The sequence below is a fragment of the Schistocerca serialis genome, chromosome 9, assembly GCF_023864345.2.
Source record: "Schistocerca serialis cubense isolate TAMUIC-IGC-003099 chromosome 9, iqSchSeri2.2, whole genome shotgun sequence".
NCBI lineage: Eukaryota > Metazoa > Arthropoda > Insecta > Orthoptera > Acrididae > Schistocerca > Schistocerca serialis.
This window is the reverse complement of record NC_064646.1, coordinates 59,798,401-59,811,183: the sequence shown is the minus strand read 5'-3', so window position 1 is coordinate 59,811,183 and position 12,783 is coordinate 59,798,401. Positions and strand designations below refer to the sequence as shown.

The 12,783-nt window shown below is 43.0% G+C and overlaps 1 non-coding gene across 1 annotated transcript; it reads left to right on the top strand.

The window, feature by feature from the left end:
- The first annotated feature begins 5,553 nt into the window (after nucleotides 1-5,553).
- Nucleotides 5,554-5,628, top strand: Trnat-cgu (transfer RNA threonine (anticodon CGU)). The gene has a single exon. It is a non-coding gene; the product is annotated as a tRNA-Thr (tRNA).
- Nucleotides 5,629-12,783: the final 7,155 nt, after the last annotated feature.

Genomic DNA, 12,783 nt, shown 5'->3' with positions numbered 1-12,783 from the left:
GTTTTACCGTACCTTTCGGGACCTCATGGCCCCACGGTGGACGACTATGTATCAAGAACTGATAACATCTGACCAAGCAATCCCACCCGCCTTTGCTGAGGGCATCATTATACCAGTCCACAAACCAGCCCGTGGTTCGATGGTCACGAGTTACAGACCGCTCACCCTCCTCCATGCCGATTACAAGATTTTCGCGCGCTTACTGGCAATGCGGCTCCGAACTACACTCCCTCATATCCTCTTGCCAGAACAAACGACGCCTGGCGGACAGATTAACATACAGACTGCCACAGGGGAATGCCGCGACTTAATTGCGATAGCGGCGGCCTGCAGGCACCGGGCAGCGGTCGTCGCTATAGACTTCGACAGCGCCTTCGATAAAGTGCGTCATCGTTTCCTGTTTTCGGTGGCAGCCCGAATGGGCATCCCCCCTCCGTTTCTCGACGTCATCCGGCGTCTTTACGGCAGTGCCAGTTCACGTGTCCAAGTCAATGGACGTATAGCAGGGCCAGTACCTATCTGCCGTTCGATACGGCAGGGGTGCCCCCTCTCTACCCTCCTGTATGCTATTTCCCTTGAGCCCCTTATTGTGGGCTTGACGACCAAGCTGTCTGGCCTCACCCTACGCCAACACACTTTTCGCTGTCGGGCATATGCTGATGACCTCCTCCTCCTCATTCGCTCCGGCTCTGAGATTCGGGATGTCCTCGAATTGATTACCCGTTATGGGGCTGCCGCTGGCAGTGCCATGAATGTCGCCAAATCTTCTGCAATGCACATTGGACGAGGCCTCCAGGAGGGTGAAGTGGCACCACTGCCGTTTGTGCGGACTTTCCGGTACCTGGGCATTACCTTTACCCCCACGGTCATACGTACGGCGGCAACGAATTTCCGTCGCCTGTTACACGTCATCCGCAACGACGTCCGCCAGAACCTCTTGCGCCGCCAGGACACACTTCAACGGGTTGCGTTTATTAATCTTTATGTGGCATCAAAATTGGTTCACATCGCGCAAGTTCTCCCTCTGCCAACTGCAATTGGGCGCAACCTTCAGGCGGCCTTTGGCTATTATCTCACGGCTGGTTCAATGTTTAAAGTCCGTTATGAGACACTTACCCTGCCCTCACGGTATGGTGGCGTCGGGCTCGTCAATGTGCGTATGCGAGCTGCAGCCTTGTACATGAGTACCATGAGAAAACAGTGGATGGGCCAGGGTACATCTCTAACACGCAGCTTGCTTGAGGTCCTCCTACCTGCTTCCACCTCACCACCAGTGTCTGTCGGCCATATCGTGCCTCATTTGTCCCATATTTCGACCTTTTTCGTCGACTACAGTTACATACATACCAGTCTCCCAGATACACGCCCACCTAGGACTAAGGATTTTTACAGCCTGTTGCTGCACTGTGTTCCCCGGAATGTGATGGAGACCAAACACCCCTCCATCCAGTGGCCCATAGTGTGGACTACCGTCCACCAGCCCTTCCTCCCTACGAACGTCCGGGCACTGTGGTATCACATAGTCAACAGGAAATTTGCCACGAAGATGCGCCTGCACAACATTGGCTTTTCAGAATCCCCTCTTTGTCTCCTTTGCCAGCAACTGGACACTGATGAACACCGTCTGACATGCGCCTCATCGCAAGATGTATGGCGCTTCGTGCAGCAAATCATTGCCTGCTATCTCCGGGTGCCACCAGACACAGTCGAGCCTCGAATGTTTCTATACCCGGAGGACCGACATTTTCCCGCCGCCAAATGTCATGCTATTACGTGGGTCAAAGGGTGGGCGTCGCTTATCTCTTTAATGAGGGACCTAAATCCCTCCTCGACTTCTGGACCTATTTACGAACAGCCCATGCAGCTCTCGAAAACACGCCACGTTACCGAACATTATTTGCTAACTATCTTCGAGCGGTCTTTGTTAGACCTCCACTGAGTTGGGGGGTGCCTGGCACAGAGGGCACCCACCCCTCCTCCCCCGGCGGTGTCTGAGTTTCAACCGCCTACGATCTATTCTACTTCTGACCTCCGCGGATGGGAGAGCGCGTCGCAGATTGCGCGGATTTTATTTCTTTTTGCTTTTCCTTCTTCCTTTCTTTTTCTTTACCTAGAATTTATATTTCTTTTCTCTTTCGCATATGTGTTCCCATAATTTCATGCAATTAGTGAATATTACAAAAACACATGCAAATAAATAAATAACAACGCCTTCCACTACTGTTGATTCCTGTGTCTCCCACTTCCCTAAGCACCACAGGCTCGGTGGTGGTGAGGGGGACACTGTGGCCAGGCCTCGGGTTTCGACCCCTGCCCACTTTGCCCCCCGAGCCCCCACCGGTCCACTACAAAAACTAAAAATTAAAAAAAAAAATTAAAAAAAACTGACATGAAATGTAGAATTTTAATTTCAATATTCGGTTCGAGTACATTCTAGACGTATCAACAAATGTCAAGAATCATTGTACTGGAATGTTCTGTAACTGTATATATACTGTACGTTTTCTGGCCGGAAGCAGTTCGCTCCGCGCTCTCGTATGCTCAAGTGCTGAATAAACCTTCGTTAAGTGTTCGTCATTCATCTAATTACTCGCCGGCACGGTAGCTCAGCGTGTTCGGCCAGAGGGTTAGCTGCCCTCTGTAATAAAAAAACTGAGTTAATCAACCAACAACGAACTGAAATGGGTGTCTTGCGACGTCCGCCCCGAGCAGATACGAAGGACGAAGACGAACAAAATGATATTAAAAAAAAGAAAGAAAGAGCAAAGATCCCGAGTTCGAGTCTCGGTCCGGCACACAGTTAACGGTCAGAGAGCTGGTTGGCCTCTGTAATAAAAACCTGAGTGCAAGGATCCACAAACGAACTTTAACGGATGTCATGTGACGTCCGCAACGACGAAACACAACGACCAACAAAGAACAAAATGTAAAAAAAATTACACCTTCTTCTATGTGACAGTATTATTCTGTTTATTGTTAGAAAGTTCTTTAGATGTCTGTGTCACTGTTGGTCAATTTTTAACAGAGTTCTTTGATTTCATTTTAAATGATTCTGACTTGTTGGTTTCTTAATTTTTAATGAAGTACAAGGTTATCTGGAGTTCGCTCCTCCTGGTGAAGCACTTGTGTTATGTTTGTTTTAAATCATGTTAAATTACGATCAAACTGTTAAGTCCACCTCTCGATCCCAGTACTGCCACTCCTGAAATCGTTACAGTAAGCTACAACACTTAAAAAACTGAATGATTTCAGCTAGAGCGACGGTAAAGTATTGAAATCTGTCACACTGAAACATGAACTGAATTGAGTAACTGAAAATTTCATTTGATAATAAAAAAACAAGACTGCCATCACTTCTGAAGTCAGTTTCTTCTCTCTGTGCTTCAAATACAATAAACTCGAAACTTATCTTGTTCGTGAACATAGCTCTTTACAATGCACTCGAAAATATTTAAATAAATTTCAGAGGAGCGAAAAATAAGTTCACAAGAGTTTCGAATTACATAAACAGAGAACATATATTGTTCGTAAAATTAATACAAAATCTCATATTTGACATACAAGTGCCTATCAATAGACTACAAGAGGCGATGTGACCCCATATGCACAAGAGACAAAGAAAGTCACCCAATATTCTTATTAACATCAATGCTACTGATTTAATGAGTGGAAAAGCAATGATAATCAACTAAGAAACCCAGATGACTGGATAGAAACTGAATTTTGCTTATCGCGCTTTCCAGCGCAACTAATATTGACGAGATTGAGTACTTCCGTAAAGTATCGTACGTTAAGAAATCTGATGTTCCACAAAGAATCGCTACACAGATGCAGCACAAGCAAGAAATCATTTCACCCTAATCCAAAACGTAGTGACTTCAATGTTTCCATTTCTCTGTCAGTAGACAAAGCGTCAGTACTAAAGAGATCGGCACGTCCTCACAGTGCCACGCGGAAGAACAGAATGTGCTGCTTAGTCCAGTTTCCATGCGGCTCTTGGGGCTGGAATCAGCCCATCAAACATTTATATTGGTTGGTTCACTTTAGAATTGAGGCGACTTGAATAACACACGCCCTACAATTTCCATCCAAAGATAAGCTGCTCTAGGAGACAAATTACTGAGGTTCTTTGAGACGGATAAGTGTTGAGCGATACTAAATGAACACATAACATGAAAAGTGTCTAACAGCATACGACTTTCAGGGGACAGAAGTCGCCAGAGAAAAAGCTGACTATGGTGATAAAGTAACACTGGAAGAGAAGAAGGTAACAAACTTTTAAAAAATGAGTAACAAAATTCTTTACCCTTGTATTTCCAATAAAACTCTAGGAAGTGCTGAGAAGCAGTGGCTCAAAATTATTTAATGTGAAAGCTCTTAAAGTTCTTTAAATAAAACATACCTGCTTAACGTTCTACATCTTTATTCTTCATTTCTACAGATTTATACCTCAACATAGCCACTACGGTAACGAACACGTTTCTCCCAACGAGAGACCAGTTTGTTGATACTGTCAGTGTGGAACGTTTGACGTTGTTGTCATAGCCACAACCTCACCTCTACTTGCACCGCTTCATCACTACCAAAGTGAAATCCTCAAAGGTGATCTTTAAGTTTTGGAAACACATGATGAGGTTAGCGCCACCATTCCTTCATTATGATCATGAACAACCCAACATCGCACATTACTGACATCGATACAGTCATCAGCGTATGAAGCTTTCATTCTTCTACGGATTCCAGTCGGAGGCAAGTCTTCTGCCGTTAGAAGCTGGATTACAGCACGCCGTTTCTCACCATCGATATAGTTACGTTACACACTGCCATGTTGCACGCTACAGATCCAATTTCTATAGCGGAAGAGGGTTGCAGTTTGCGTCAGCTCAACCGATACAGAGAACAGAATAAAAAAATCGGAGGCATTGCTTTTCAAAACGCACTTATTACAGTTATTAATTCCTTATATCCCCCTTATACCTTTCTGTCACATATTTTGATTACGATAGTTGAAGATACATTGTTTACTGGTCCATGAGACAAAGGAAGTCTCTCACAAAAGACGGGAACATACCAGAATTTAAGAAAAAAAGGAGAAAAGTACTAGCGCAGAAGTACAGGAACTGAAATAGTGAGGCTCTTTCTGTTATAAAAAACCATCATGTATTAGTACGTACAAGTACTTTATTTCCGTCAGTTCATGAGCCCAAGCGAACAGTAAACAGTCGTGAAAACACACTTGACCTTTTAGCAACAAATAATCCTGAGCTAATAACAAGCATCAAAATAGACACTAGGATTATATACTTACATGGATACACCATATCCATATAAGTATATAGTCCTGGCAATACCGGCCATCCCATGACCTCCTTCTTCTGTGCGGATGCACACAGTTACCCGAACTCTTGCAGGACTTGGTAAGAATGTCTTCCACGAGTAATGAGTGTGTTGGGTAGGGACCCTACGAATGTAGTGTGTGGACATGTAAGGTGAGAACGTGGGTCTCGCGGGAGGCGCGAGCGAGATAGTCTCTGCAGTCACACTATCCTCTCTGCCCTCGGTGGCTCAGATGGATAGAGCGTCTGCCACGTAAGCAGGAGATCCCGGGTTCGAGTCCCGGTCGGGACACACATTTTCACCAGTCCCCGTTGATATATATCAACGCCCGTTAGCAGCTGAAGGTATCAATATATAATTCTAATTTCATTTGATACAGGGATTAGTGAACCCAGGGTTGGTGTAGCGAGACTGAATATTGTAATCCCCAAATCCTCGAAAAATGATCGAAAAATATACCTATTCAAAAAAGCAGATAAAAATTCACTCGACGGCTTCCTGAGAGACGATCTCCACTCATTCGGAAGTGTAGACCAGATGTGGCTTAAATTCAAAGAAATAGTGTCTGCAGAAATTGAGAGATTTATACCAAATAAATTAACAAACGACGGAGCTGATCCTCCATGGTACACAAAACGGGTCAGAACATGGTTGCAGAAACAACGAAAGAAACGTAGTAAATTTGAACGGACGCAAAATCCCCAACATTGGAGATCTTTTACAGAAGCTCTAAATTTAGCACGGACTTCAATGCAAGATGATTATAATAGTTTCCACAACGAAACTGACAGAAAATCCAAAGAGATTCTGGTCCTATGTGAAGTATGCTAGCGGCAAGACACAATCAATGCCTTCTCTGCGCAATAGCAATGTAAATACTATCAACGACAATGCTGCCAAAGCAGAGTTACTAAACACAGCTTTCCTAAATTCCTTTACAAAGGAAGAATGAGTAAATATACCGCAATTCGAATCTAGAACAGCTGCCAACATGATTAACGTAGAAACAGATACCCTCGGAGTAGCGAAGCAACTTAAATCACTTAATAAAAGCACGTCTTCTGGTCCAGACTGTATACCAGTTAGGTTCCTTTAAGAATATTCTGATACAACAGCTCCATACTTAACAGTCATATACAACCGTTCGCCCTACAAAAGATCCGTATCCAAAACTTGGAAAGTTGCACAGGTCACACCGATATCCAAGAAAGATAATAGGAGTAATCCACTAAATTACAGGCGCTTATCATTAACATCGATATGCAGCTGGATTTCAGAACATATATTGTGTTCAAATATTATGAATTACCTCGAAGAGAACGGTCTATTGAGACACAGTCATCACGGATTTAGAAAACATTATTCTTGTGAAACACAACGAGCTCTTTACTACACGAAGTGTTGAGTGCTATTGACAAGGGATTTCAAATTGATTCCCTACTTCTAGGTTTGCAGAAGGCTTTTGGCATTGTACCGCACAAGCGGATTGCAGTGATATTGCGTATGTATTGAATATCGTCTCAGTTATGTGAGTGGATTCGTGATTTCCCGTCAGAGAGGTCACAGTTCGTAGTAACTGACGGAAAGTCATCGATTAAAACATAAGTGATTTCTGGTGTTCCCCAAGGTAGTGCTATAGGCCCTTTGCTCTTCCTTATCTATATAACGATTTTGTTGACGCCGACCTATAAAGAGAGAAACGATCATCATAATAAATAAGGAAAATCAGAGCTCGCACCGAAAAATCTAGGTGTTCGTTTTTTCCGCGCGCTGTACGAGAGGAATAACAGAGAATTATTGTGAAGATGGTTAGATGAACACTCTGCCAGGCACTTAAATGTGATTTGCAGAGTATCCATGTAGATGTAGATGTAAAAGTGAAAAACTGACATAGATTTTTTCGCCTGCTGACAAGCAGTAATGATCCACAGCAAGGTAGCGGGCTGACATCTCAATTGAGGCCTTACAAAAAGTCATTCTGCAACCACTGTACCACCTATTTTGTCGTCGAAACCGATTACAAAGTGCTGGGGAGTTTATTAATTTGTTCCTCATACTATAATAAATACAAATATCTCTCCTCCCTCCGTTTGCTCTTTTCTGTCAATCACTGCTCATTTCATACTACCCAATTTGGATGGACCTATGGTTATATTATTAATAAATTCGATTAATAAACGGTTACTGCATATTTGAAACGATTTTCGCACATTGTATTTATGCACAATATTCTACTATTTACACTGTATGAAATCACGGTTGTTCAATAATTCAAAAATATTCTGTAGTGTGCGATACTAATTGTCACGTTTCATTAGACCTGTAACAAAAATAGTCATTATCATTATTTTTCCCTTCAGTATTTAAGAAATATTACTTTAAACATTATGTTGTGATTGTCCAATACGTAAGTAATTTGTTGTCTTTGTACTACTGAAATACTAACTCAAGTGGTGGTGATCTTCGCAACTTGTAGTGTCGTCTTCGAAAACTGTGTACGTTCATATACTAGTGTAAACAGCGTGTGAAAGATACTTCATTGCAGTGTGTTCCCACACATTATGGTAACATATTTTGCTGTACGAAATCACATGACTGTTCAAGAAATCACATTTTTTCAACGACTGCAACTAATTTTCTTGCTTAAGTTTAACTTGTAAAAAATCAGACGATCTAATAATTTCTTGTAAATGTTTTAAGTAAAATTAGTTTAAATATTATGTTGTGTCTATCTAACATGTAACGTATTCATTACCTTTGTATACCGAAATATAAATTCAGTTTCCAATGTTCTTCATCGTTTTGCAGTGTCATCTTCGAAAACTGTATGTTCATTAACTATTGTAATCCATATGTCAAAGGATCCATATGTTTAAAACAGAGATCATCAAAATTCACAGATATATTGTAGGCTTGAACAAAATATGTATATATTCTTCTGAAATTTTGTTTATATTTTAAGACAACTTCGTTGCAGGAACAAAAAGCTATGCCGATTTAGTTTTTAGGTGGGCTCTGAGTGCCACTATAGACGAAAGCAGGCATGATTAACTTAAAAATAAACATTCCTTCAATTGAAATTTTATTAGGTGTCTAGTGACCTTCACTTTGACGAAGCTTGTTACTCAGGAAAAATACGAAAAAGTAAGTGAAACTGAAATGCGCTTCCACAGTTAAATGTCCATTTAAGCTAGAATACTTTGCTAATTTTTTTTCTTCAATGAAGGGGATCGCAAACAGAGTAGTCATACGTTACTCACGAAACATGTTATTTCTATTAGCACTTCAGAGTGAGACTTTGTCTCAACGGACTGTAGATAATTTGTAGTTTACCATTAGTTTACCTTCTTAAACGGTACTCGTCCAATAAGTTCACGTGATGGCTTTTTAATAGCTGCAGAAAACTGTCTTATAATTGGGCATTAACTTCCTTGCACGCTGGCAACAGTGCGTTAAGTGGTCAGCATATTGTTTTTGAAAACATGTTTCGTCACTGTTTATCCCAGATGCTGGCATTTATATCTACTTATAACACCTCTCCCGCGGAGAAGACTACCAACTTTCAAAATTTCTGAAAAAGATTTAGCTTCCGTTAAGCGCTTAATAACTTACCACGTCTTCATTACATTAGCTGTGTAGGAGTGCTTATCGAACGATTTCTTCCTAGAACTTACCGGTTTTGTTCTGCTAACGCTGTTGTTGCGACAGTCTCACAGAAATTTGTTCCGTTTGAAGATAAGAAAACGTTATTTAGGAGATTTCCCTTTCGTCAATAAACTCTGTGCTATGTCTTAGCTACATGTTATATCATTTTGTTGCGCACTATCGGAACTCTTTTACTGCTGGTTGTAACTCAAGTACGCCGACCCAGAAAGAAATGAAGGTAAGCCACTGTCATTGACATTAAAGATGTAGAACGGCTGCAGAAGTGTTTAGTTTGGGTTCGATGAGTCTGTATTCTATTTAGGAACTCCAGCTTACCCGTTGCCGGTAGAATTTTGACTCCAGAGCTTAGTGATTCTGCAGAAACTAGATGTAGTATTCTCGTAGATCTTCTACCAGACTCATTGATTTAAGTCAACGGGTTTGTAATACGGCATTAATCAGTGTATCCGGAGGTGGGTATTTTGAGAGGCTAAAAGTGCTTGTACAGTAAATTTTGCTCTCTTTGTGCCGGCCGTTGTGGCCGAGCGGTTCTAGGCGCTTCAGTCTGGAACCGCGTGACCGCTATGGTCGCAGGTTCGAATCCTGCCTCGGGCATGGATGTGTGTGATGTCCTTAGGTTAGTTAGGTTTAAGTAGTTCTAAGTTCTAGGGGACTGATGACCACAGCTGTTAAGCCCCATAGTGCTCAGAGCCATTTGAACCATTTGAACACCCACCATCGAGGACAACATACAAGATTACAGGCAGAAATTTGAAGGCTACGTATAGCATCCCCAGCTATCGGAACGTCATGAAATTATAGAAGCTGAAGCAGGAATATTCTACGATGTCCCACAAGAAATTCCGCATTTTTTTCAACCGAAGTTGGCCGAGGAAAAAATGCTTTCCAGTACTTCTTGGACGCTTCTGGGATCCTACGCTAAAGTTTCTGATATAACGTACGTCAAATTAAAATTAAACCTTCGCGTAGCGACTAAGTATACGCAATCTCAGTGAGTAAATCTATTTGATGAGATAAGGCGTGGTAGCATTCCCAGTTGCAGAAGCGAAGCTGGAACCGTTTCTCAGCAGTTTCCTCATTTCTGAAGAGCTGTTTTAGCAGTTCGTTGCATAACGGGTTCTCATTACCACAAAGAGCTGTTACCCAGTTTTGTCGCTTAGAAAAGGAGCATGCTTCACAGATTTTCGCAGGTTGAGAGTTGTACGTAGAGCAGTGTCTCGCACGGTGTAAAATATTCCGGTGGTGTCAGTGTTACGAAACGGGACGTGTAAACAACGAATACGTGTCACGCCCTGGGCAGGCGCACGTTGTCACCATCATTTCGTCTGTGGAGGAGCTCATACGGACGAATCGTCCTATCACCGGGCGAATATGTGGAAAGGAACTGAGCATCACTTAATCCACGAGAAGCCTCGTTATGGTGAAATTCGTGCATATTGGTTGCCCAAGAATCTTTCAAAGAATCAGAGTACCTGACAAATGGAGTTTGCTTGACCCTTCTATCAGATACGTGGAGAAATAAACGGATGTCATTCCTCATGATATGGCATGTGATAAAACGTAGTACCACCGTCTCGGCTCTGTTTAGAAACGGGTGGGTGTGGAGTGGCACCATCCCAGCTACCGAAGAAATGTCTACTGTATCTTGAAGACCAGAAATGTGATACCCACTTTCTTTTCCAACGAAAAGGATCTCTCCCCATCGACTGGCTACACCGAGATGCAACAGTTAACGCTGAGTTGTTTTGTAATATGTCGATGAGACTCAAACCGGCTATAACGAACAAGCGCAGGGACAAGTTCTTTGAAAGGGCTACTGCTTCTCCATAACAACGCTAGGCCACATGTGGCCAAGAAGACTCTCGAGATCCTTCAAAGATTTCGATGGGATGTCCTGACACAGGCTCCTTACAGTCCCGACAGTTCCCCAAGCGACAAACGTATCTTCGGCCACTTAATACAATCGCTCAAACGTCAGAAGGTCGCATCTGACGGGGGTCACCTGTGACAAGCGAGAGCAGGGCAACTAGAAAAACTGGATGCCTCAACGGCCCAGCAGTTTCTACACTGAAGCCATCTGCTCCCTTCCTCAGCGGTGTGATCAATGCACCAATGTTAATGGCAGTTATATATAGTTGCACATGAAATGGAAAGGAAGTCCTAAGCTTCTTGACAGAGCATAGGGGAACGAAGCGGGGAGTGTTTTACCGTTGCCTTCCTCCGACCCCAATGAGGATGGATGATGATGATGAAGACGACACAACAACACTCAGTCATCTCGGGACAAGTCAAAATCCCTGACCCCGCCGAGAATCGAACCCGGGACCCCGTGCTCGGGAAGCGAGAACGCTACCGCGAGATTACGAGCTGCGGACCACATGAAATTAAATTATTACTATTAAAATTTATTTGCACATAAATGCAGTCTCCTTTTTATTTGAGCACACCCTATATATATAGGGTGGTCCATTGATAGTGACTGGGCCAAATATCTCACGAAATAATCGTCAAACGAAAAAACTACAAAGAAGGAAACTCGTCTAGCTTGAAGGGGGAAACCAGATGGCGCTGTGGTTGGCCCGCTAGATAGCGCTGCCATAGGTCAAACGGATATCAACTGCGTTTTTTTTAAATAGGAATCCCCATATTTTATTACATTTTCATGTAGAACGTAAAGAAATATGAATGGTTTAGTTGGACCACTTTTTCGCTTTGTGATAGATGGCGCTGTAATAGTCTCAAACGTGTAAGTATGTGGTATCACGTAACATTCCGCCAGTGCGGACGGTATTTGCTTCGTGATACATTACCCATGTTAAATTGGACCGTTTACTAATTGCGGAAAAGGTCGATATTGTGTTGATGTATGGCTATTGTGATCAAAATGTCCAACGGGCGTGTGCTACGTATGCTGCTCGGTATCTTTGACGACATCATCCAAGTGTCCGGACCGTTCGCCGGATAATTACATTATTTAAGGAAACAGGAAGTGCTCAGCCGCTTGTGAAACGTCAACCACGACCTGCAACAAATTATGATTCCCAAGTAGGTGTTTTAGCTGCTGTCGCAGCTAATCCGCACATCAGTAGCAGACAAATTGCGCGAGAATCGGGAATCTCAAAAACGTCGGTGTTGAGAATGCTACATCAACATCGATTGCACCCGTACCATATTTCTATGCACCAGCAATTGCATGGCGACGACGTTGAACGTCGTATACAGTTCTGCCACTGGGCACGAGAGAAATTACGGGACGATGACAAAGTTTTTGCACGCGTTCTGTTTAGCGACAAAGCGTCTTCACCAACAGCGGTAACGTAAACCGCCATATTGGGCAACGGAAAATCCACAATGGCTGCGACAAGTGGAACATCAGCGACCTTGGCGGGTTAATGTATGGTGCGGCATTATGAGAGGAAGGATAATTGGCCCCCATTTTATCGATGGCAATCTAAATGGTGCAATGTATGCTGATTTCCTACGTAATGTTCTATCCATGTTACTACAAGATGTTTCACTGCAGGACAGAATGGCGATGTACACTCCTGGAAATTGAAATAAGAACACCGTGAATTCATTGTCCCAGGAAGGGGAAACTTTATTGACACATTCCTGGGGTCAGATACATCACATGATCACACTGACAGAACCACAGGCACATAGACACAGGCAACAGAGCATGCACAATGTCGGCACTAGTACAGTGTATATCCACCTTTCGCAGCAATGCAGGCTGCTATTCTCCCATGGAGACGATCGTAGAGATGCTGGATGTAGTCC